The sequence below is a fragment of the Lissotriton helveticus genome, chromosome 7 (genome assembly GCF_964261635.1).
Source record: "Lissotriton helveticus chromosome 7, aLisHel1.1, whole genome shotgun sequence".
Classification (NCBI taxonomy): domain Eukaryota; kingdom Metazoa; phylum Chordata; class Amphibia; order Caudata; family Salamandridae; genus Lissotriton; species Lissotriton helveticus.
In genome coordinates this window covers 487,283,041-487,309,016 of record NC_136068.1, presented here as the reverse complement: position 1 = coordinate 487,309,016, position 25,976 = coordinate 487,283,041, and the positions used below count along the sequence as shown (strand labels likewise).

Genomic DNA, 25,976 nt, shown 5'->3' with positions numbered 1-25,976 from the left:
CTGCCCTCTCCTCCAGTGTTTCTGGGCTCCCCTCGCCCCTCTGCCCTCTCCTCCAGTGTTTCTGGGCTCCCCTCGCCCATCTGCCCTCTCCTCCAGTGTTTCTTCTGCCCTCTCCTCCAGTGTTTCTGGGCTCTCCGCGCCCCTCTGCCCCATCCTCCAGTGTTTCTGGACTCCCCTCGCCCCTCTGCCCTCTCCTCCAGTGTTTCTGGGCTCTCCTTGCCCCTCTGCCCTCTCCTCCAGTGTTTCTGGACTCCCCTGGCCCCTCTGCCCTCTCCTCCAGTGTTTCTGGACTCCCCTCGCCCCTCCGCCCTCTCCTCCAGTGTTTCTGGGCTCCCCTCGCCCCTCTGCCCTCTCCTCCAATGTTTCTGGGCTCCCCTCGCCCATCTGCCCTCTCCTCCAGTGTTTCTTCTGCCCTCTCCTCCAGTGTTTCTGGGCTCTCCGCGCCCCTCTGCCCCATCCTCCAGTGTTTCTGGACTCCCCTCGCCCCTCTGCCCTCTCCTCCAGTGTTTCTGGGCTCTCCTTGCCCCTCTGCCCTCTCCTCCAGTGTTTCTGGACTCCCCTGGCCCCTCTGCCCTCTCCTCCAGTGTTTCTGGACTCCCCTCGCCCCTCTGCCCTCTCCTCCAGTGTTTCTGGGTTCCCCTCGCTCCTCGGCCCTCTCCTCCAGTGTTTCTGGGCTCTCCGTGCCCCTCTGCCCTCTCCTCCAGTGTTTTTTCTGCCCTCTCCTCCAGTGTTTCTGGACTCCCCTCGCCCCTCTGCCCTCTCCTCCAGTGTTTCTTCTGCCCTCTCCTCCAGTGTTTCTGGGCTCCCTTCGCCCCTCTGCCCTCTCCTCCAGTGTTTCTGGGCTCCCCTCGCTCCTCTGCCCTCTCCTCCAGTGTTTCTGGGCTCTCCGCGCCCCTCTGCCCTCTCCTCCAGTGCAGGCGCGGTTCGTCCATTGGGGCGTGGGGGCGTAGCCCCCCTGCCCTACGCCGCCCGCAGCTCCCTCATGACAATCATGTCAATGAATCAACATGACGTCAGACCGGCGGGCGGGCGTCATGTTGATTGATTGACATGATTGTTCAGGCGGCAACACAAGTACGCATGCGTGGGGACGGAGGGTGAATTTTTACCCGTGCCCACGCATGCGCACTTGTGTTTTTGCGGCCTTGCGCATGCCCATCAGGAGCCCTAATGGCCGTGCTGCGGGCGAGAGGGTACCTGTGCCCCTGGCGCCAGGATTGGCCAAGGGCGCTGTGAGCCTGTGACGTGTGGGGAGCAGAGCCCAGAGGTGGCGCGGAGCGGGACCGGCAGCAAGGTAAGAGTGTGTGTTTTTCTTTTATTTTAAAGTGTTTGGTGCGAGCGTGCGTGTATGCATGAATGTTTGGGGAGAGTGTTGTGAATGGATGTGTTTGTGTGTATGCGTGTGTGAATACATTTCTGTGAGTGTTGTGTAGGTGGGGGGGAGGTCGCCGCCGGCCTGAGTGGTCTGGGGCCCGCACTTGCAAATCAGTTTGCGCCTCACCACTGTAAAATGTCACCAGCCGCCCCTGCTCCAGTGTTTCTGAACTCCCCTCGCCCCTCTGCCCTCTCCTCCAGTGTTTCTGGGCTCCCCGCGCACCTCTGCCCTCTCCTCCAGTGTTTCTGGGCTCTCCTCGCCCCTCTGCCCTCTCCTCCAGTGTTTCTGGGCTCCCCTCGCCCCTCTGCCCTCTCCTGCAGTGTTTCTAAGCTCCTCCGGCCCCTCTGCCGCACTCCCTATGACACAACATATCCTCAAATGTAAATGGTACGAGCAGGCCCCAGAGTACACACACAGAGGGCCTGTTAGCGGACCTCACGGTAAACATTGACATTCAAGCAGGCGCCGTAGTAGTCGCCTGTCACCTTTCCAGGAGGATCTGGCGTGGGGGCCTTTTCCTTCTTCCCTCCCGGCAGTTAAAGAGTTCCCACTACCGCCCCGCCCCCTCACCGCACACGCACTGCACGCGACCAGGAGGCTGCTACAGTTTAAGCATGCCCTCGCTGCCAAGTAATGGCATTCCGTCAGGCCCCAGAGTACTCGCCTTTCCTGCAGCGTCTGGTATAGGCTCCTTTCAGGGGCAGTTCCGGCACATCTGGCAGCAGCGGTGGCTGTGGAGGCCGAGGCTCGGACCCTTATCTGTTCAGTGCAGGCTTCGCCTTTGCCCGAGCTGGAGCCACGTCACCGCTTCTCAAGGTCACTGGGAGAGGACGAAGTTCAAGGATAGTTGGTTGGCCCTGCAGAAGCTGGCGGCTTGGCTTCAGTTCACACAGGGCTAATAGGCTAGCGGTACCAGATTTTGAAAAACAAAAACCTGGACGGCACACAAACATAGGAGCAGTAGGGTATAATTTTGCATGGCCTGAGGCACAGAGAAGCACTGACACATAGGAAAGAGAGACAATATGGCATTAAGAGGAATTAAATGCAGTGGCGGCTCCTCCGCTAAGACGGAGGCGCGTGGCCCCACTGCTCACGGAGCAGTTTAAATGAAAAAATAAAATGATAACTGAAGTTATCTTTTTTTTTTTTATATGGTCAGTCTTGGCTCCCATGACGTCGGGGAGGAGGAGTAGTTGTGCACTCTGTAAAGTGTGCATGAATTTTTGACCGCCCAGGCTGCATTACAGCCTGCATGGAGATCATGCCCAGGCCCCATTCCCTGGCTGAGCGCCGAACCATGGCGCTCAAACCAATCACAACACTACATTGCAGCTTTGTGAATGGCTCAGGGGGGCCTGGGTGCTTACCAATCACAACGCTGCATTGCAGAGTTGTAATTGGCTGTGGGGAGCCAGGGTACTTCCTGGTCCCTGGAAAAGACTCACTCGACATGGGAAAGACGTGGCAGATCAGGATTTTTTTTTTTTTAATTCAAAACGCCTGACCACCCCCGCCTCACCACGCCCCTACCTTACTAGCCACCAATGATTAAATGCAACATTTACATACAGGGTCCGATTATGATGTGGCCAATGTATTCTGACCCCTGCATAAATCAATGTTTACGCACGGTTTGGGATTACAACTTAAATGGTCTTTACCATATACAATAATCAGATTCGTTAAATACCTCAAGGCCCATTAAACTTTGGCAGGTCAAACCTGCCGAAATGTAACAATTTCAATGAGTGCGTTATAAGGACTACATTGGCACATCCCACAAACCTATAGAAGGCTGGAAGGTTCGCAAGACAAACAAAATCTGTGTTTTAGAGATTGTATCCTATGTTCCACAAACCAAATACATTATAGAGATGGCATGTTGCCCCATAAGTGGCTCATTCAGTCTGGTTGCTTACTGGGACTTGTAGTTTTGCATCTATAAAAGGTAAACACAGAACTGAAAGTGCCAGAAAGCCAGGACTTGACAAGCGTACATAGGTGCCTTCGCGATAGAAAGGAAGGTGCACAAGGATCCGCCCAAAACATGTGTGCTACAATATGGAACTAGACAGAAAACATAAAAGGGCCTCTTTTTAAAACGTGATATAGCATGGACGTTTTGCTAACCACAATTACATTTCAAATGAAAATAGCACGAAGAAGAGTTTTCGATAAATCAGCCCTTTCCTTCTCTCGCAAAAGTTGTGCTAAAGTTAAGGGCAAAGCTTGGGCAACAGCTGAGGGTCTTCCAGATGCTGATGCGCCCACTTCACTGAAACACTGCAGCACAGCAGGGGATTCTTTAGAACTACTGTTGAACAGGTCACTCTTATCCTTGGTGATGTAACAGGAGAGGGGAAAAGCGAAAGGGGACCTGTACTCGTATTTAAAACCGAACATGCACGCTCAAGACCCTACCCTCAAAACCCAGACATTTATTATTTTTAATCATAACTACTGGAACAGACCACAGGAAACCGGGACCGTCCGGGGAAATCCAAGACGTCTGGCCCCACCTACCGGCGGCAGTCCCATGAGCAAAACTTACATCGCCGCATTTATTAGGGCTCGGAAGAGAGCCCTCTTGAACGGGGTTTCAAAATAGGCATGCACATTCCTCAGGCTCGTCCGTGTGATTTTCAATATTCGGCCTGCTATTGGCCTTTTACTGCGTGTTGTTTTGTCAAATAGACACTAATAGGCCAGAGGCGGGCGCATAGCTCTGCCCCTGGCCTATTGGTGTCTATTACGCGCATTTCAGGCACAGGCACGGGCGCGATAATTGAACGCATATGGCGTGTGCGCGCACCACTTGCGGCTTCCGACTCCGAGGCGATCTCAAGTTACTGGGAGGTTTTAGCTGAGTGTGCTGCACTTCATCGACCGGGAGGAGGTGAACCAACTACGCTTCACTGTCACGGGCCAGGACCGGGGCCAGCCCGCACCGTGGAAAGCCCCCGTCATATCATGGGCACAAGAGAATGCAAAAAAGAATCGCCGAACTCAGCGCATTGATGCCATAACGCGAGTCAACTCCAGGACGGCTGGACTAATGGTGGCTCTTCTGTAACACCACGACCCCAGCGTGACTCAGGGCTGTGGAGGTTGGTGATAGCCAAGCTGCACTAGTATTACTGCTTATACTAGACATGTTTCTGCAGCGCCCATACGCACTTTGGCATGGCTTCAGTGTGCTATAGGCTGTGCAGCCAGCAGCCTCCTTTCCTCCGTGGCCCCGTAGGAGGTTGAGATGCTGTGTTACTGCTACCTCTAGTATCACTATTTTTATTTTTATTTATTTAATGCGATTTTATATAGCGCGAACTTTACCCGAAGGTGTCAGAGCGCTTTACATAAGAACCAGTTGCAAAACATAAGGTCTAAGGATTACATGCGTTACATAAAAGATAAACACAGAAAAAATTGCAAATGTACAAGATGTAAAGTCACACAAAGAAGAGACTGGTGATTAGAGTTATCTCTATATACATGGGGAAGAGGTTACTGCCTCAGTCGAGTGGTGTGAGTGAAACTCTTGACTGTCCCCTACTCTCACTACCCCCACGCCTCCTCTCTCAGGAAGAGGGGGGGCACATACCTGAGGGCCACGGCGAGCAGGGAGTCCGGGAGGCCCCCGCGCATATCTGCACATAGGATACACTGAACTAAGTCACGTCGCCGTAGCTTCCTCTGCTTGAGGTGGGCGCCCTAGAGACTTTATCAACCGTATTTACCGTCATCCTTACAAATACTGTGTGCACAGCCTTGATTCTGGCAACCATTTGCTAATCTGCCAGCACTGTATTTATTTAAAAGAAATCTGTGTGTACACAAACACTACATACTCACGAATATACATGCATGTGATGTATGCAGATGCCCAGAGTGCGCAGTGCTGTTTATTATCGTTACTGAGTGCAGCAAGGGACACGGGGAGTTTCCGGGGATGCCATGTCTGTCCCTCAAAGCCGTTTAAATAGCGTATTCTTCTTTGCAGAAGTGCACGTCGGGTTCCTGCCAGGGTGATTCTGAGCACGAGGTTAAATCACACGAGTGAAATGAAATATCTCATTACATGGGCCTCTTACAAGACGGTTAGTTAGAATGTGTCGTGCTCACACCATTCAATTCACAATTGCACTAATACCCTTGTACATATAGTTATTAGCAGATGTCATTAGTAACATTTAATTGTCTCACAATTATTATCATGGTATGGCACATGCAAAGCACACGAAAAGCACTTCAGTATGTGCTTAGATAGAACGCATGTTTCAGTGCAGACCCCCCCACACCTCTCACGGTGGCCCCGTGATCTTGCACCAGCTTCTCTTCAGCCCATGCACAGGATATGTAGGCTACATAAGTAGCAGTATACTCTGCGCAGCAGCTGCATGGCCATCTGTGTACATTCCTGCAGATGAAGGTGATGTGCTTAACTTGCACCATAGCACTGTTCTGTGGAACTTCACCAGCACGTTTCAAAATGTATTGAACTAATGTAACCCCTTGCAAAATTCGCAGAGGGCACGGTGATCTTCTTTACCCCTGTACAATCCTGCCGTTTACGTCACGTTTTTAACCGACGATACCATCCTGAAGGAGGGAGTAATGATGCACTTAGCCAAATGAACATGCTGCAGGAGGGTATGGTGATGTGTTTATGGCCTGTACTATTTAGATGGAGAATGCAGTGATGTGCTTAACTCCATGTAAATTCTACGGGAGGGTAAACTAAATCCCCTGTATAATCCTGCTGGCGGTGGCAAAAAGCATAATAACCCACTGACTGTACTATTCTGTAGGAGGTTGTAGTGAAGTGCGTTATAACCCTCTGTACTATCCCCAGGAGGGCAAGGTGGTCAATACCCACTGTTCAATCCCGTAGGATGGTGTGATGCTGTAGTTATCTCATGCAGACTGTAGGAGGATGTACTTAACCCCTTGCACAATCCTGTTGATGTTTGGGGTGACATGCTAAACTCATGTGCAACCTGGTGATGTGCTTGACCCGACTGTCCACGATGTAGAGAGCCACCCGGCCTCTAGACAACACTGTAACAACTCGCACACACGCACGCCTTCACCCTCGGGACGGGCACGCCCCGAGGTATATAATAAAAGCGCGGAAGACCGCTCGGGGTCTTTTCCGGCATACCCTCCAGCTAACGTGTGTGTGTCCAATTACTATAATATATAACGGTGCGTGAGGCCCTGACCTCGCCCACCACACTGGCGACGAGGCCGGTTCCGCTCCCACGCGTGCCTGGCCGCCTGCCGGAGCCGTTCGCTCCTCACCTGCTGTCTGCTGCCGGCCGCTTCTGCCTGGCGGTATCTCTGGCCGCGGAGCTCGTCCGCCGGCCTGCTGTGTCTGCTCGAAGTCGGCTCCCCGCCCACGCGCCTCCCAGGTCGGAGCGTGTTCAGCTGGCGGGAGCCGCCTGGTGAGTGCCTCGCCCCTGCGGCCTTTGCCCGGCCCCCCGCGCTGCGAGAGCTGCTGCCTGGGGCTCGCCCCGCTCTGCGCGCAGCGCGAGCGCGCCTTCCTAGCGTGCTGCCCCGGCGGGGGAGGGGTGAAGCGGGGAGACGCAGCACGTCAGCCCCGAGGCCCGACCACGTGGTGCCTCCAACGCCTGTCTGGCCCTCCGCCTCCACTCGCTGTGTCCTGCGCAACGGTGCCGGCCTGCTCAGGCCCTGCACACTGAAAAAAAAAAAAAAGGAAGGGGAGTGAAAGGATTCATCAAGCACTGGCAAGTGCAATTGCTGTCTCGCCTGGAGACATTCATTATAAGGTGGCTGACCGACCACCACCCACGCCACTTCTCCTGGACGACACCCGTGTTCATCCATCCACCCACACAGAGTGCTAATCGCCTGCGCCACCGTTTGCCCACCTCACTTCGCACTGCGCAGCCGGCGCAGGGGTGGAGTGACTCAAAGGAGAGGTCACCAACATGTCCGACCCCACCACAGGTGGCACATCCACGGCGCCAGCCACAACTGCCCCCACAGTGACTGCCACGACGGCCGCAGTGCCGGGACCAGCTGGACCTACTCCACGCCGAGACGCGGTTTCCCACGTGGTCAATCATGCCCACACCGGGGCGGCCCCCATCCCGCCATTCAGCGAGACTGCGGACCCTGCCACTGCGGCGCCGCGATGGAAGGCATGGTTGGGGCGCCTAAACCTGTACTTTAGGGGAACCCGAGAAACCGATGACACCGTGAAGAGATCGCTCTTGCTCCTCTATGGAGGCCCCGAAATATACGACCTCTTCGAGTCTCTCCCGAACACTGGCGAAGATGATGACTATGATGCGGCAGTAGCTGCGCTGAACACCCACTTTGACCCCCAGGTGAACACCGACTATGAAAAGTTCAAGTTCAAGCGGGCGTGGCAGACGGAGGCTGAATCCGTGGACATGTATTATGCGAGGCTGCGCCGGCTGGCCAGCAGCTGCCCATTCGCCGACCCGCGCGAAGAAATTAGAGACCAAATCATCGTGGGTTGCAAATCTAAACTACTCCGAAAGCTCATCCTCAGGCAACCGGGAATCACTTTGGACGGCATTCTTGTCCTCGCTCGCTCCCACGAACTGTCGGACTCCAGAGCTGACGAGATGGAACTGGCGCTACGGTCCCCCATAGCTCCGCAGGCCGTGCCCAAAATAGCGCCCATCAAGGAGGAAACCGTTGACGCAATACAAAGAAGACCGACGAGCGGAAGAACACGACAGTGGCAACCCCGGGACGCTCAGTGTGCCTACTGTGGGGGAGACCATGCAGCGACCGCCGTGTGCAACGCAAAAGGAAAGACGTGCTCGAAGTGCGGCAGACTCAATCATTTTGCCGCTGTATGCCAAGGAGGAAGATACAGGCCCAATGCACCGAGGTCGCGAGGCGGATACGGGTCTCGGTCGGCGACATCCAGAGTGAGACAACTATCACTAGAACAAGAACACCCGCCTCCAGACACGCAAGCCCAGGGCCGGAAGCCGTATTATGAAGACGAGGAGGACGATGAGGTGTATGTAGTATCCTATGTCAGCAGGATTGCCACCCGGAAGAGGCCGCCGCCAATGTGCACGATATCCGTGGAAGGCTCCGAAATCAGAGCACTTATTGACACGGAAGCCTCCGTGAACGTCATGGACTCTGACCGGTATGACCAAATGTCGCCTAAACCCACTCTCAACCCGTCGAACGCCCGGATATACACCTATGGGGGCACAGAACCCATGCCGCTACGCGGCGTCATCAGCACCACCATTCGCAATGGTGAGTACACGACAGAAGCCCGGTTCCACATAACCGAAGGGAAGAAAGGTACATTGCTCAGCTGCAACACAGCAGAAGATCTGGGACTGGTTTTCTTTGCCAACCAAGTCCACCAGTCACACGCCGACAACATGCTTGCAGAGTTCCCTGCACTCTTCAGTGGCCTCGGAAAGCTCAAGGGCAAGAAAGTCAAACTGCACATAGACACTTCCATCCGTCCTGTCGCCCTGCGACACCGAAGAGTGCCATTTAACCTCCACCCTCAGGTGGAAGAAGAGCTGAAGAAGCTCGAAGACCTTGACGTCATCGAGAAGGTGTCGGGACCGACTCCCTGGGTGTCCCCACTGGTGGTAGCCCCCAAACCCAAGCAGCCTGGCGCCATCAGACTGTGCGTCGACATGAGATTGCCAAACACAGCAGTGAAAAGAGAGCGCCACATCACGCCCACCATGGACGACATTGTCGCTGACCTCAATGGAGCGAAGTGGTTCTCTAAACTTGACCTCAACGCGGGGTACCACCAGTTAGAACTTGAACAAAGCAGCCGGTATATCACGACTTTCTCCACCCATGTCGGACTTCGGAGGTACAAAAGACTCAGCTTCGGAGTGTCGTCAGCGGCCGAGGTGTTTCAGAACGCAATTAAGGAAGTTATGTCCGGGCTGAGTGGGGTCATCAATTTGAGCGACGACATTCTCATCTACTCAAACACACTGGAGGAACACCATGCACATCTTAGGGCCACCCTACAAAGGCTACAGGAACACGGACTAACCCTCCACAGAGAGAAGTGCTCATTCTACCAGGAAGCAGTAGACTTCTTTGGCTACCGATTCACCCGCGAAGGGCTCAGGGTTGACCCAAAGAAGGCGGAAGCCATCCAGAATGCCAGCACGCCCAGGAACCCCACCGAAGTGAGGAGCTTCCTCGGGATGGCCACGTACTGTGGCCGATTCATACCCAACCTGGCCGACCTGGCCGAGCCCCTTCGCGCACTCACAAGACAGGACCAAGAATGGGAATGGACGTGCGCGGCGAACCAAGCCTTCCAGGAAATCAAGGCGAGCCTTCTGGATAAGGCCACGATGGCCTACTTCCAACCGTGCCGGAAGACCGAATTGGTCGTGGACGCCAGCCCGGTAGGTCTCGGCGCAGTTCTACTGCAGGAGTATGGCCAGAATGAATGGAAGCCCGTAGCGTATGCGAGCAAGGCCCTCACAGACACCGAAACGCGGTATGCTCAAATCGAGCGGGAGGCGCTAGCCATCAAGTGGGCCTGCCACCACTTTCACTTATACCTCTGTGGCCAACCTTTCACCGTCGTAACTGACCACAAGCCACTCCTACCCCTGTTCACTGGATCCTCCAGGCTTGCCCCCCACGGATTGAACGATGGGCCGTCCAGCTACAAGGCTACAATTTCACCTTGGTCTTCCGGCCGGGCGCCCATAACCCCGCAGACTATCTGTCCAGACACCCCGATGTCACCAGGAAAGCAACCCCGCTGGCGGATGGTCAAGTGGTGGAGGAATTCGTCCACATGGTATCCATGGCCGCTTGCCCGGAGACCCTCACCCTGCCGGAGATCGGAGAAGCTACTGCGGAAGATGAGACTCTAACCCGCGTCAAGAAGGCCCTGGAGACAGGAAGCTGGACTCGTTTTCTGGACGGAGCACAAGGACTTCGACCGGAAATAAGCCATGCCCGACAACAGCTATGGTAGATCCGCCATGAGTTGAGCGTCGGTGATGAAGGCATTATACTGCGAGGACATCTCATTGTGGTACCGGCAAGCCTCCAACAACAGACACTCGCGATCGCCCACACGGGCCACCAGGGAACAGCCAAGACAAAGGCCCGGCTACGCAATAAAGTGTGGTTCCCAGCCATGGATCGCATGGTGGATGAGATGGTGCGCTCCTGTCATGCCTGCACCATCACGGGGTCAGACCCAGCTCCGGCCCCAGTCATCACCGCAGAAGCGGCGACAACACCCTGGACTCAACTGAGCATAGACTTCGGGAGCTTCCCAGACGGGCGGCACACGCTGGTGGTTGTGGACTCCTTCTCGAAATTCCCCGTTGTGGAATTGCTATCTTCCACAGCATTCGGACCCGTCAAAAGGGCATTGGACCACATCTTTGCCACCATGGGACTCCCAGAGGAGGTGAAATCGGACAATGGACCCCCTTTTCAAGGGCGAGAATTCCAGGCGTATCTGGCTGGACTGGGGATTAAACACCGCAAGATCACACCGTTGTGGCCGCAAGCGAACGGCGAAGTGGAGAGGCTCATGCGGACTCTCAACAGGGCACTCCGCATCGCCGTCAATGATGGCAAAGATCCGGAAGCTGCGCTGGACCAATTCCTGAGTGCTTACCGACAGACCCCGCATAGCACCACCCATTGCGCACCGGCACATGTCTTGTTCAAAAGGGCACCAAGGGGCAACATCCCTGCGTCCTCTACGTGGACCCCGGAAGAGAGAGATGGTGCCGCCATCCAGGCACGGAGAACTGTCACGAACCAGAAAGCCAGTGAAAGGAGACATGCAAAACACCCCGGGTTGCAGGAAGGAGACACCGTTGTGATACACGATCGGCACCCTGGGTGGAAATTCAGAACCCCGTTTGAACCGGAAAGATGGATCGTGGAGAAAATTCGGGGAACAATGGTGACTGCCCGTCTCGGCCAACAGACCGTCACACGCAATGTGTCCTGCTTCAAAAGGATAGGGGGACCAGATGGGGTTCCCAGGGACTTCGATGAAACCATCGAGGCCGGATCGGGCGGTCAGGATGACGTAAGATCAGGGGACCAAAACTCCGAGCCCCTCCAGAACCATGACCAGCCACGAGAGGACAGACGACAACTTGTCAGGCCCCAAAGTGAGACACCCGGGTATACCTCTTCCGCCCGAGACGATGAGACAGCCCCGGCTGGAGCTGTTGGATCTCCTGTCCGGCACAATCACCGATATCACCTGCGGCCCAATCCCGGGCCCAGCCAAAGACTCCGAGACTTTGTGTGCACTTCCCCTTAGCTATGTGCATGAGCAGTCTGGGACATGATCTAAATTGAAGGAGGGATGTAGAGAGCCACCCGGCCTCTAGACAACACTGTAACAACTCGCACACATGCACGCCTTCACCCTCGGGACGGGCACGCCCCGAGGTATATAATAAAAGCGCGGAAGACCGCTCGGGGTCTTTTCCGGCATACCCTCCAGCTAACGTGTGTGTGTCCAATTACTATAATATATAACGGTGCGTGAGGCCCTGACCTCGCCCACCACACACATGTACACAGTGGAGACATGCGGATGGGGCCGGTTCAACAACAGACATTAAGGTGCAGAACCTCCTCTCACCCACCCTCTCGATAGAGGACCCCTCCCCCCTCTGGACAGATGCTGCCGCCCCTCTCCATCTGGAAGGGATCGGGACGTAAAGTGCCAAAGCTCGGAGAGCTGGGAAGTGTTACTTTTGCCCCCTTCAGAAATGCTGTGAGTGAGAGTGTGTGCAGAGTGAGAGTGAGTGCAGAGTGAGAGTGAGTGCTGCAGAGTGAGTGCTGCAGAGTGAGAGTGAGTGCTGCAGAGTGAGAGTGCTGCAGAGTGAGAGTGAGTGCTGCAGAGTGAGAGTGAGTGAGAGTGAGTGCTGCAGAGTGAGAGTGAGTGCTGCAGAGTGAGAGTGGGTGCTGCAGAGTGAGAGTGAGTGCAGAGTGAGTGAGTGCAGAGTGAGTGAGTGCAGAGTGAGTGAGTGCAGAGTGAGTGTGTGCAGAGTGAGAGTGTGTGCAGAGTGAGAGTGAGAGTGTGTGCAGAGTGAGAGTGTGTGCAGAGTGAGTGTGTGTGCAGAGTGAGAGTGTGTGCAGAGTGAGAGTGTGTGCAGAGTGAGAGTGAGTGTGAGTGAGTGCTGCAGAGTTTGAGTGTGTGCAGAGTGAGTGCAGAGTGAGAGTGTGTGCAGAGTGAGAGTGTGTGCAGAGTGAGAGTGTGCAGAGTGAGAGTGAGTGCTGCAGAGTGAGAGTGAGTGCTGCAGAGTGAGTGAGTGCTGCAGAATGTGAGTGAGTGCTGCAGTGTGAGTGAGTGCTGCAGAGTTTGAGTGATTGCAGAGTGAGAGTGAGTGCTGCAGAGTTTGAGTGCAGAGTGTGTGCAGAGTGAGAGTGAGTGCTGCAGAGTGAGAGTGAGTGCTGCAGAGTGTGAGTGAGTGCTGCAGAGTGTGAGTGAGTGCTGCAGAGTTTGAGTGAGTGCAGAGTGTGTGCAGAGTGAGAGTGAATGCTGCAGAGTGAGAGTGAGTGCTGCAGAGTGAGAGTGAGTGCTGCAGAGTGTGAGTGAGTGCTGCAGAGTGTGAGTGAGTCCAGAGTGAGAGTGAGTCCAGAGTGAGAGTGAGTGCAGAGTGAGAGTGAGTGCAGAGTGAGAGTGAGTGCAGAGTGAGAGTGAATGCTGAGTGAGAATGAATGCAGAGTGAGAGTGAAGAGTGAGTGCAGAGTGCAGAGTGATTGTAGAGTGAGTGAGTGCAGAATGAGTGCAGAGTGTGAGTGAGTGCAGAATGAGTGCAGAGTGAGTGCTGCAGAGTGTGAGTGAGTGCTTCAGAGTGTGAGTGAGTGCTGCAGAGTTTGAGCGAGTGCAGAGTGTGTGCAGAGTGAGAGTGAGTGCTGCAGAGTGAGAGTGAGTGCTTCAGAGTGTGAGTGAGTGCTGCAGAGTGTGAGTGAGTGCTGCAGAGTGTGAGTGAGTGCTGCAGAGTGTGAGTGAGTGCTGCAGAGTTTGAGTGGGTGCAGAGTGTGTGCAGAGTAAGATTGAGTGCTGCAGAGTGAGTGAGTGCTGCAGAGTGTGAGTGAGTGCTGCAGAGTGTGAGTGAGTGCTGCAGAGTGAGAGTGAGTGCTGCAGAGTGAGAGTGAGTTCAGAGTGAGAGAGAGTGAGAGTGAGAGTGAGTGCAGAGTGAGAGTGAATGCAGAGGGAGTGCAGAATGAGTGCAGAGTGAGAGTGAGTGCAGAGTGAGAGTGCAGAGTGAGTGCCGAGTGCAGAGTGAATGCAGAATGAGTGCAGAGTGCAGAGTGCAGAGTGAGTGCAGAGTGTGAGTGAGTGCAGGATGAGTGCAGAATGAGTGCAGAATAAGTGCAGAGTGTGAGTGAGTGCAGAATGAGTGCAGAATGAGAGTGAGAGCAGAATAACTGCAGAGTGCGTGCAGAATGACTGCAGAGTAAGAGTGAGTGCGCAGGAAAAGACCACACACATAAAACCACACACATAAGACCACACACATAAGACCACACACATAAGACCACAAACATAAAACCACACACATAAAACCACACACATAAGACCACACACATAAGACCACACACATAAGACCACACACAACACCACACACACACACACCACTCTCACCACCACACACACCACACACACACCACCACACACTCACCACCACACACTCACCACCACACACGCAACCACACACACAACCACACACACACAACCACACACACACACACCACCAGCCATCACTGCACACTTTCACTGGGCACAAACACCACCAGCCGTCAGTGCACGCTTTCACCGGGCACAAACACCATTAGCTGTCAGTGCACGCTTCCACCAAGCACACACACCACCAGCCATCAGTGTACAATTTCTACAGGCACACACACCACCAGCCATCAGTGCACACATCAATTGTTAACGCATCCACAATTAACTATTGTAGCAATCGCAGTATGGTGCACTTTACTTTTAAAGATATTCATCTAAAGCGCAGCATGCCACCATTGCTACAATTCCAATCCAATCCACATAATTTCACTACACACCACATGCATACACTCCATAACACATGGCTAAAAGACATTGCCATTTACAATGCCATTAGCTCTAACTCAAATAAACCCGAGACCTATTGCATTTCTAATGCTTGTTTTTTTTACAAATGACACGGCGACTACATTCCTCTCAGCACTGCATCTCTGGCTGAGGTGGGATGTGAGGAGTGAGTTTACGAGGCCCTCACCTTTCAGTTTTTTCAGTTTTTAACGTCTTTATTTCGATTTTTCATCATAAAAGACACATATATACAAAAAAATTTACATAATCTACAATGGATACATCAGAGTCATAACGATATAAATATTTAAATACATGTAGTAATCAAAAAAAGAAAGGAAGAGAAACAAAACCAATCCATTGAAGACAAAACAAATAAAGTTAAGATCTCAATTAAACGTGCATATAAAGACGTCGAAAAAGATAATAAAATCATTTGATCATATATAAAATTAACAGATCATCAATACTATTAAATTCATAGACCAAGGAAACAGTCAGGGAACATAGTATACAGGTTATTTGGATCGTGATTTATGAACTGATTGACTTGATTGACTTAGACCTTATCAGCCAAGCCCACCCGAGGAATTTCGCCACCCCTATAGTTAGCCATTCAGAAGTATTCGTTTTCAAGGTGTACAATGCTTCACTGCTCACTCGGGTGTTTAGTCTAGAACATACAGGTTTCAGCCACTTATTACGGGGTTCGCAATAGGCAGTACAAACAAATAGAAAATGGCCTAGTGTTTCTTCACAAGCGGCACAACAGGGACAGAAGCTAGACTCCCGCCTCTGCCAGCCGCTACTAAAGGCCCTCAGGGGCAACGAGCCCACACGGAACTGATGATACAGTTTCCTGTCTAATGTTTTAAGGATTGCATCCCAATATACTTCTTTATTAGGAATTACTTTGTGGAGCAAGAACTGGCCTGTCAAGTTCATTTTCTCGGAAAGTGCAACATGTTCCGTTTTTACCATGGACCAGAAGAAGTGTTTGAATTCATCCTTGGTAGGAAAGTTTTGGGAACCCGGCTCTGACCATAGCAAGGGTAGGCCCATTTCAGTAAGGGTGTTCTTAATTTGCTTTAGCCAAGGTATGTTACCTGCCCCTTGTTGCAGTCTCACATCATGCAACTCACGGGCAAACATGGCCAGTTCCGGGGTGGACCATATGCGTCTCCATAGAGCCACCATCCTGTACTGGGCCTGATGTTTAATGCTGTGCAAGCCCATGTCCATCAAAAGTGGAAGGACTGGTGTTGATGGAGGGAGACTAACTAGGTTACGAAGAAATTTATTCTGTATCCTATCCAGGACAGCCAAGTCCACACAACCCCAGATATCTGCCCCATACAATATCGCTGAGCTGATTTTTGCACTATAAATTTTGAGCGCGGGCAGTACTCTTTTGGTCAGAGAGCACCGCTGCTCTTTTACTAGACAACCAGTCAAGCGGGCAAATTTCAAACAGAGTGCCTCTACTTGCTCTTTCCATTTCAACCTATAATCCAAAGTAACTCCGAGATAAGTCATTACATCGACCTGTTCCAATCTGGACCCATTCATTAAAATGTTGCCCCTCAATGGCTTTTTCTTGGTCAAGACCATAAACTTGGTTTTGTTAATATTAATCTCAAGATCATTCAAATTACAAAAGTCCATAAATTTATTTATTGCAACCTGTAAACCCTTCTGCGTTTTGGCCAATATAAGGGTATCGTCTGCAAAAATTAAAAGGGGGAATTTTGTCCCACCCAGAGAAGGAGCATCAGTGGGGGTGTTTGAAAGAAACTCAACCACCTGATTAATGAAGAGCACAAATAGGGTGGGGGCCAGGACACAACCCTGCCTCACACCACGAGTCACGGGGAAGGATTCAGTGACCTGGCCCTGACGACCCCATCTGACCCTTGCAAAGTTACCCTCATGCATTCTAATGGTAAGATCTAAAAGTGCAGAAGGAACCCCCATCCTTCTCAATGCAGCCCACATCTTCCCTCTAGGAACCAGATCGAACGCTGATTTGAGATCCACAAAAGCAGCGAAGATCTTCCCATCTCTCAGTAACACAGTTTTCCAATAAATCATGACAAATCTTAAGATCTGATCAACTGTGCTAATGTGTGCCCTAAGCCCAGCCTGCATTGGAGACAGGATATCTACGTCTATCATCCACAGATGAATTTTCCCCAACAACATTCTGGCTATTACTTTTTGAAGGGCGTCGATGAGACTGATGGGACGATAATTTCCCGGATCCGATCTGTCCCCTTTTTTATGCACTGGCAAAATCTCGGCCCCTTTCCAGGAATTTGGGATCCTAGTGCCCCTAGCTATAGCATTTGCTAATGTTAATATATACGGGACCCAGTGTTTTTGATCATATTTGAAGAGGTCCGCGGGGATACAATCTATGCCGGGGGCTTTGCCATTCTGCACTTGTTTAAGAGCAGAGATGGCCTCGGTTTCTGTAAAAACAACGTGATCAAATGAGGGCAATTCAGACTGCACACTGGCATCTTCCCTAATGGTAGTAAGGGAGGTCCGTTCCGTGTGGCTGAACTGCGCCTCGTAATGTTTGACCCATTGCTCTGCTGGAACGTAGTTTACCGGACTATGTAGTTCCCCCGATTCTCCCCATTTCACAACCTCCCAAAATCGTTGTTGGTTGGATGAGGTACTTGCCTGGTATAAATCCAACCAACGCTGGTCATCCCATCTAGTTTTTGCCTCTTTTAATGCCTTCTTATAATTCACCCTAGCTATCCTTATATCCACACATGATTTAGATTTAATGGCACTTAGCAGAGAGCTGTGGGCAATACCACAGGTCTTATCGTACCATTTCAGCCTAGGATGTGCTTGGGCTTTGTTACTTCCTCCCTTAACAGTTTTAATAAAAAAAGACTTAATTTTATTAAAAAGAGTCTCATGAATTGTACCAATTTGGTCAAGTGAAGTACCAGCATCTAGTATGGGTGCCATCTGTTTTGTGGCCGCTAAGACCTCCATGGCAACGCTGCTAATAGTAGCGGTGCTGTCTTGGAGCCCAGCCCATTTTACCCTTCTGCAGTCGTTTGTGAGGCCAACATCTGCAGTTTCGATGTTTGTAACAGGGTTCATACAGAGACCCTCAAATACCAATAATGAAATCACCAAGGGATTGTGGTCGCTCTCGGATCTGCTGACTACTTCCATATCCACCAACATTTTCCAGAACTCTATCTTAAGTAGAAAATAATCAATACGACTTGAGTTAATGGAATTATCAAATGTGACTTTACCCATCGGGTCTGATTTGGTCCTACCATTCACTGCGCGTAAGTCCCATTCAAGACAAAAACCCAACCATTGCATAACTGCCTCCGTGACTTTTTTAATAGGGGCGACAGACAAAGGGGGTATGTTCCAGATTTGATCAATTTCCCCATATCCCCCACTATCAAGGTTGGGGAATGGTTCGAAACAACAGTTAAAATCGCCTGCCACCATGACACAGCTATCACTGCTAATGTCATTCAATAAGAAGTCAAGTTCAGCTACCACTCCCGCCGGCTTCCCACCTGGTATCCCTCTAGCATATATATTAAACAGAAAAAATACCTGATTGTTATTATCTGTTAATTTCAGAGCTAGGATGTCGTTACTCAAAGTAGGGAGTTCAGTGATGGTAATAGCTAAGGATTGTTTGATCCAAATGACTAAACCCCCTGACGGACGGCCCTTCGGCCCTTTGCTGGCTGGTTTGTAATAATTAAGATAGCCCACCCGATAGATAGCTTCTGTTGACCAGCTTTCCTGCAGGATGATTACATCATGCAGATCCACAAAAGAGCCCCAAGCGGCCTCTAACATTTTCCCCTTCAATCCCGCTATATTCCAAGACAAGACTGCAAGGGTATATGTTGTTTTCTCTGTCGTATTGGCAGATAGGTCAACAGTGGCCTTGGTGATTTTCTGTCTGGGGTTACCTAACAAGAATGTTTCCCTTTTTTCCACCCTCTTAGTTTTAGTGCTAGGTATAGAAACAGTTTCTACCCCTGAAACGCACACTATTTGTGGAGAGCAAGTTAGTACAGCACTAGTACTCCCAATATTCAGTTGTTCTACATCAAGTCAATCCACACCTTCTAAGCCGGAAAGGGGAGCAAACCGGTTCGTAAGGTGAGGATAGAATATTGGATAGAGCGGGGTATCGAAATGAAATCTCCCTCTGGGCCTGTCCCTTCTCGTATGTTGGAACGGAGTGTGGGATCTATTAGCTTGTAAGGCTGGATAAAAATAGTGCAATAGTAAAGTTTGTACGTCCCCAACTCTACCAAATCTTGGTTCCCTGCCAATGAGTTCGGCTACCCAGGGCTCTCTGAAACTAACCACCACACAGTCCCCCTCAAGGTCTTTCTTACCATAACCTATCCAATCCACCCTCCTTACATTGAGTATTTCAGGATTTAAGTTGGGAGGGAGTGGCCGATTTTTATTAAGCCAAAATGTGACCTTATTATAAAGATCCTTGTGTGTTTCCCTCTTACCGGGTACAAGTGGAGCCACTCCTGTTAAAATGATTGTATAGGGCACTGACTCCGGTGGAAGGTTCACACACTGTTTCTTTCGGATAGGTTTGGCAATAGGTTGGTGAGTGGTGTTTAGGCCCCTAGCTGGTGTAGGGTTGTTCTGAACCTGCTGGTTTTTGGTGGGCTTAGGCCTCGTAGGATTCTCAGAAGGGACTATTTTCATATGAGCGGGTCCTGTTTTTTGCGGGGCCTTTGGTTTAGATACTCCTACTTGTGTATTAATACCCCCTGCATTATTATTTGTCACAATTATGGGCTTCGGGTTGGACGGGACAGAAGGGGACAAACCTGCTTTTGCTAGGCTAGAAAGAATTCTATCAGAAGTCGCTAAGTTATCCTTCACCAGAAGATCTAAGGTGTCCATTTTTACATTTAGCAACCTTGTCCTTTCAAAAAGAGGTAAAACAATAGATTTAAATAGCAACTCGATTTTGGCCAAAAATATTTCTTCTGAGATGCTAGTCATAGTCATAGTCTCACCCCCCCCTTGTTGGGTCGAGGCGTTATTGTCAGGTGACTGTGGGGGTGAAACTGAAGCATTTACCACCCCCTCTGTTTGTTCCTCCAGATCTGGTGAGGCTACCCTCTTACGTTTCCCAGGATTCTGAGTCGGTGTCTGTTCTAATAAAGAGGGAGAGTCCATAGGATCATTACTAATATTAAGTTTTGGAGAGTTTGAAAGACCCGAATTATCCCCGGACTGATCAAAACAAATAGTCCCACCATTGGGTAAGTTCTCATGTGCAGTATTAAAAACATTTTCCTGGTTAGAATTCATAATCTCCCTAGTATGAATCTCAGGAACAGGTGCCAACATTACATCTACATTGCTATCCGCATTCAACATAGAGAGTGGGACAGGGGAGACAGCCTCACTTATTTTCCCTAATGAAGAACGCTTGCCAGTAATGATATCAAATGAGAGGCGTTTTTCAACTAAGGCGATCTCCTTCTCTAATATGGCAGTTGAACGTTTAAAAAATTGATCAATTGTACCAGTAAAAGTACCATTAGAGGTGGAGACCTGAACCTGTCTCTCCTTGCCTGATCTAAGGGTCATTTTTGCTAAAAAATTTTTTTTTTTTTTTTTAGGGTATAACAGGCAAAAATGTGACCAACCTGAACAGGTGGCAAAGCCACTCAATGCACAAATTTAAACTAACCAAATAAAGGGACTTTAACAATAATATTAACACAAATTATAACTATAAAAATAAAAATTAAAAATGACCAAGGTACAATTAGATTGTTTAAAAGGGTCTGGAAGGAAGATGTTAGTGGTGGGGCCCAGCCCAGCCTCCTCCGGCCCCGGACGGCCACAGACGGTCCCGCCCTTGTCCCGGGCTTCTCCCGGGACGCTCCCGCACGCTCCCGCGTAGCCGGTGTTCACCTTCACTTAAAGAGGAAGTCCCGCAAATCAGAGCGAAGGGCGTGGTGATGGCCAGGGAGAGCGGCCAGCTGGTCAGAGGCGCGGTGAGCAGGGACTTCTGGGAATGGAAGTCCTGCCCCGCTCGCTCGCAGCCCTGGTCCGTCCACGCGGGTGCAACACAGTCTTCCCTTGCCCTCTGAGGCGCAGCGGGACCCGCGGAGCGGGTTCCGCAAGTCGTAGGATAATTACAGTGCCCAAAAGGAGTGACTGTTAAAGGCAGCAACAGGCAGCAAACGCCAAAGGATTCCCACGTCGGACGATCCACTTCCGCCCTTTAAAGAAGTAAAGGCGGGGCGCGGTGATGGCCAGGGAGAGCGGCCAGCTGGTCAGAGGCGCGGTGAGCAGGGACTTCTGGGAATGGAAGTCCTGCCCCGCTCGCTCGCAGCCCTGGTCCGTCCACGCGGGTGCAACACAGTCTTCCCTTGCCCTCTGAGGCGCAGCGGGACCCGCGGAGCGGGTTCCGCAAGTCGTAGGATAATTACAGTGCCCAAAAGGAGTGACTGTTAAAGGCAGCAACAGGCAGCAAACGCCAAAGGATTCCCACGTCGGACGATCCACTTCCGCCCTTTAAAGAAGTAAAGGCGGGGCGCGGTGATGGCCAGGGAGAGCGGCCAGCTGGTCAGAGGCGCGGTGAGCAGGGACTTCTGGGAATGGAAGTCCTGCCCCGCTCGCTCGCAGCCCTGGTCCATCCACGCGGGTGCAACACAGTCTTCCCTTGCCCTCTGAGGCGCAGCGGGACCCGCGGAGCGGGTTCCGCAAGTCGTAGGATAATTACAGTGCCCAAAAGGAGTGACTGTTAAAGGCAGCAACAGGCAGCAAACGCCAAAGGATTCCCACGTCGGACGATCCACTTCCGCCCTTTAAAGAAGTAAAGGCGGGGCGCGGTGATGGCCAGGGAGAGCGGCCAGCTGGTCAGAGGCGCGGTGAGCAGGGACTTCTGGGAATGGAAGTCCTGCCCCGCTCGCTCGCAGCCCTGGTCCGTCCACGCGGGTGCAACACAGTCTTCCCTTGCCCTCTGAGGCGCAGCGGGACCCGCGGAGCGGGTTCCGCAAGTCGTAGGATAATTACAGTGCCCAAAAGGAGTGACTGTTAAAGGCAGCAACAGGCAGCAAACGCCAAAGGATTCTCTGGCTGAGGTGGGATGTGAGGAGTGAGTTTACGAGGCCCTCACCTTTATTCCCGGCATTCCTTCTTATACACTTGTTGATCTTCCTCCGATAGCAGGGGCCGGGCCGCCTCCTGATAGTGTGTGGTGCTACTGGCAACTCTGTGAATGCCGCACATTTTTTTAAACTGGCTTTCTGTCGTGAAAAAAGGCTAGGAGAAAGAATATGTAAGCATTTCAAACCTCAACGGGAGACGCTTTAATTGAAGATCAGTGAATTTAGACAATTTTACTCCGAGTTATACACGGGGAGAACATGTCTGGTTTCTTTAACTAATTTTCAATTATTTTGCGAGTACGGGTGCCACGACGCACACAATGAGCGAGGCTACCGGTACAGTTATTCCCAAAAGGATGTTATGTGTCTCCTATGGTTCAATGGTGCTCCTTAATATAGATGCCAAACTCTATACAACAATCCTGGCCTCCCACCTTGACGAAGTATTGCCCTTCTTGGTTCACCCAGACCCGAGCAGGTTTGTAATGGGATGCCAGACCCATGATAACAACTGGGCAGCAATGCGTTTGGTTGAAAAGGCCTCACGGAAGGGCATACCTATGATTCCCAGATCCTTGGATGCAGAGAAGGCCTTTGACTGAATGGATTGGTCTGATTCTTCAGCAAATGGGGTTTAGATCACCATTTCTAAAGATGGTGTTTTCTAGCTACTCAAACCCTCCCCCCCCCCACCGCCCTCCCCAGCTATAATTGCACTAAATAGCCTCAAAACTGGTGTGTTTATTTTGCTATAGGGCACCAGACAGGTGTGTCCCTCTTGCCATGGCTATTCGTCCTTTTGTAGATCGTCGTGCCTGCCAGATTCGCCAGGTATTAAATTGGACTCTGGGAAATATAAAATTACCTTATATGCGGATGATGTGCTACTCAAGCAAAATCACTATGATGCCTCGAAAGGGGCAAATTTATTGGCGATAGTGCCATGCTGATGTAGAGAGATTGAGTGAGTGTGCAGTGGATGGATTCAGTTCGGAGTTGGACAGGATAATGGGATCGACGTCCTCCCCCGTTGGGGCCAGCAGAGATGTGGGAGGAACCGGCATGGATAGTGGTGCTGAGCATGGGTTTGACACTAAGCTCAGAGCTGAACCCAATGCGGGTTCAGGAGGCACAGACCGTACTGAGGGTACACTTGGGTCGCATCAATATAGTTAGCTTCAGCGTCACTTCCAGAGAAGATCGGAGTCGATGCAAAAACAACGCAGATCCACCTAAGGGCAAACAGGTCCTCTGCTTATAAATCTTCTGCTCCAGTCTGAAACCTAGGGGATATTCTAAAGGTGACATACCTGCAGTTATAAATATTCATCAGAAAGTATGCATTCTATGAGCGAATACATCTTTCACCAGCTTCCATGCTGATCTATTCAGTGTGCAATCGAAGACTGCATTTGCTGTAGTCCGTGTGAGTGGGAATTGTGCTTCGCAACTGCCATGATGTACCTGTTCTGTGAGGAAGCAAAGCTTTACCCGCAGCTGCCTGACTTGCACATGCCCTGTAATTCGGAAAACTTGCCCTGTTTACGTCTAAGGTGTGCCAGTTCTATTAAGAAGGGGGTGTTTCCATTGAAGTTAACCCATGTTTTGAAAAAACAAAAGAAATATTTGATTGCATTTGAATAGCATGCCCTATGAATCAGGGACTATTTCACAATATTTAATGTAACGTACCTATATTCCTAAGGAAGTCACCTCAACTCATAAGGCGCTGAAACGTGCTGACAGAAAAGAGAACCAGTCCAGAGTCTATTGTTTTATAGTCCTGTTTTTATTCTTGTGGTAGGGAGACATTAGTAAAAAAAAAACACTAAAAAAACTTAGTTCACCCATTCACAATTTTAACATAGGTATATCAAAGTGGGTACATAAACATTGATGTAAGGGACATTATCTCACTCAACTAGGGAACCCACAACTAGTAGATTGTGCAGCTAGTGAATCTCAATACTTTTGGATGCTTCCCAGTGCTACGCGTGGAACCCACAGATGAAGCATACCACACTAGGTAGATGAGGGTTCATCACCCTATATCAGTGGATAATAATATGGGAATTCCAGAATTGGTTTTGGTTCTTGCTGCTTCTTGCACGAGTTTATGTTAAGGGTTTTTATTTAGCGAAACAACCACTTAAGAAGGAGTCTTTTGGCACTAGTATTTCTCACAGGCAGCAGAGCAAGAAAGCAGTACTGGGTAAACGGCAGGTTGTAAGAGATTTCCTGAACATTAAGGACATTAATATGGGATTGCTGTAGTCAAGTCTGGCATGGACAAATGCATTTGCTACCATTACTTTATAAGGGAAGGCCAGTAAGGGCATCATTCTCTCCAATAGCTTTATTTGACGAAACCATGCTTTGGGGACACTTAAGATCTGGTTATCTAAATACAGTTTGGTGTCCAGAGTGATGCCCAAGTTTCTAGCCTTCAGAACAGGCATGGGGCTGTCACGCGTACTGCAGGGCCATAAAGAGTTGTCCCAGACATTCCATTTATGGGAAACCAGGGGGGAATCTCACATTTTGATGGGTTGATCTTGAGGTCGGTTTGTCCTATCCAGTTTAGTATGAGGTTCATTGAGTTTTGGTTTAGGAACTTTCTATTTCTTATATGATCATGTCTGTTTACGGAGAGTGTACAAAAGTCCTTTAACACCACTCTCTCCCTCTTTGGTGTGTTAGCTACATCTGTAGTACCAGTCCCATATGTACAAGTGCATCATGTGATGTTCCTTGTGCTACTGCCACCTTCCCTTGGCTTATTCTTTGTGTTATGGAAAGTTGTGCAGCCGCTGTCCTTGCACTTTTATTTTGTTGTGAAGATTTGTTTAAGATTGCATGGGGATCCCATGCAGATAGGCGCGGGCCAATGTGGGTTTGAGGAGGAGTGGCCAATAGCGAAGCAATTGGTATCTTTGGAACTGTAGCAGGAGCCGGGGAAAGGTGGAACTGCAACAGCTGACAAAACTCTGCTTCCACTCGGATTGGTTGGAAGGTGTCTAATGGGGTGGTGGGGTACTGCTGCAGGGTGACCGGTCAGCCCAACTTAAGACAGAGAGGTCTTGAAATTGACCTCTTTTTTCCTTAGCTGGATGCCCTACAACTGTATACTGGAATCAATGCTGGACGTCTTTTCACTGGCTCACCCGTCCCTTTTGTCAAGTGCGTCTGGGGTGGTACTGGTGTGGGGGTGAGATGAATGGTGGTTTTAATGTTTTATCGTACTTTGCATGATGGATTCATGGTTGGCCAAAATCAGGTAGATAGCTTGGTGCCAGATATTCCATAAATCAGGCAAACTCTGGTTTTGGCCCTTTTTTTACCCGAGAATGGGCAGTGGACCTCTGGTTATCAAGGATGATTGGGGTAGGAACTTGACCTAAGTGAGCACAGATGTAAATGTGCCCACCTGACTGTCTGGTGGGCACCAGATTACTATGTAAACCTTCACACTGGTTCAATAATGTTTTGCTGAAGCAGAGTATTAATTTCAGGTTCTACCATTTTCCGAATTCTGTATGAGAAGCCTCTGAAGCGTTGAGCTACATGTTTTAGGAAGTTTGTGGAGTCATCAATATGAACGGCTTCAGTTGTCAAAAAAGGGCCTGATTATTACATTTAAAAGTACACTTTTGTGTAAGTTTACGATTGAATGTTGGCTATTCACAAAGGTATTTTACTAGTAGTACCCAGGGCCACTAGTATTATGCAATTGGGCAGCTGCAGCGTTTTCTCATAATTATGGATTTGACACATAATCTGTCATCTGTTCTGAGATCCCACGCCCAGAAAAAAATTGATCTCTTCAAGATACCTCAGGGCCAGGTGGGGTGGGCGCTCCTTCTCGGTAGTGGCCGCCAAACTTTGGAACTCCATGCCTTCCTCTATCTCTAATGCAGACTCTCTTCCGGCTTTCAGAAAGCTTCTGAAAACATGGCTTTTCTCATCCTAGTCGAATGTCTTATGCTTCTCCCTTTACCCCCATCTGCCTAGCGCCTTGACTCCCTCGGGTATAAGTGCGCTTTATACATTTTATCCTATCTGCTGCATAATGTTCAGATTTTAACAAAAAAATCATTTTGTTTCTAGCTCAAATGGTTCAAAAGGTACTAAAAAAACAGTGACATGTTGCCGTGCATTGGAAGGCCCTTTGCAAAAGTTGACTAGTGACCTTTCTGTTGCCTATTGCTGCATTTAGATATTACATTGGTACTAAAGAGGCATAACCAATGCCCAGACCGTGATTTACGAGTGAAAAATGACAGAATAATGAACTGTAACTACTACAAAATGTGCCGCATTATGCAGCATAATTTGCTTG

At 50.4% G+C, this 25,976-nt stretch overlaps 1 protein-coding gene across 3 annotated transcripts in view; it reads right to left on the bottom strand.

Moving 5' to 3' along the window:
- Positions 1-25,976, bottom strand: part of HSD3B7 (hydroxy-delta-5-steroid dehydrogenase, 3 beta- and steroid delta-isomerase 7) — a 324,275-nt gene that overhangs the window by 244,142 nt on the left and 54,157 nt on the right. The window contains exon 1 of one of the 3 annotated variants that reach the window (XM_078652475.1): positions 2,040-2,197. The exons of 1 other annotated variant lie outside the window; for it this stretch is intronic. The gene's annotated coding sequence lies outside the window, so the exon portion shown is untranslated. Of the gene's footprint in view, positions 1-2,039; positions 2,198-25,976 lie in introns of those variants that run through there. One more of the 3 variants, XM_078652479.1, reaches the window with a different exon arrangement.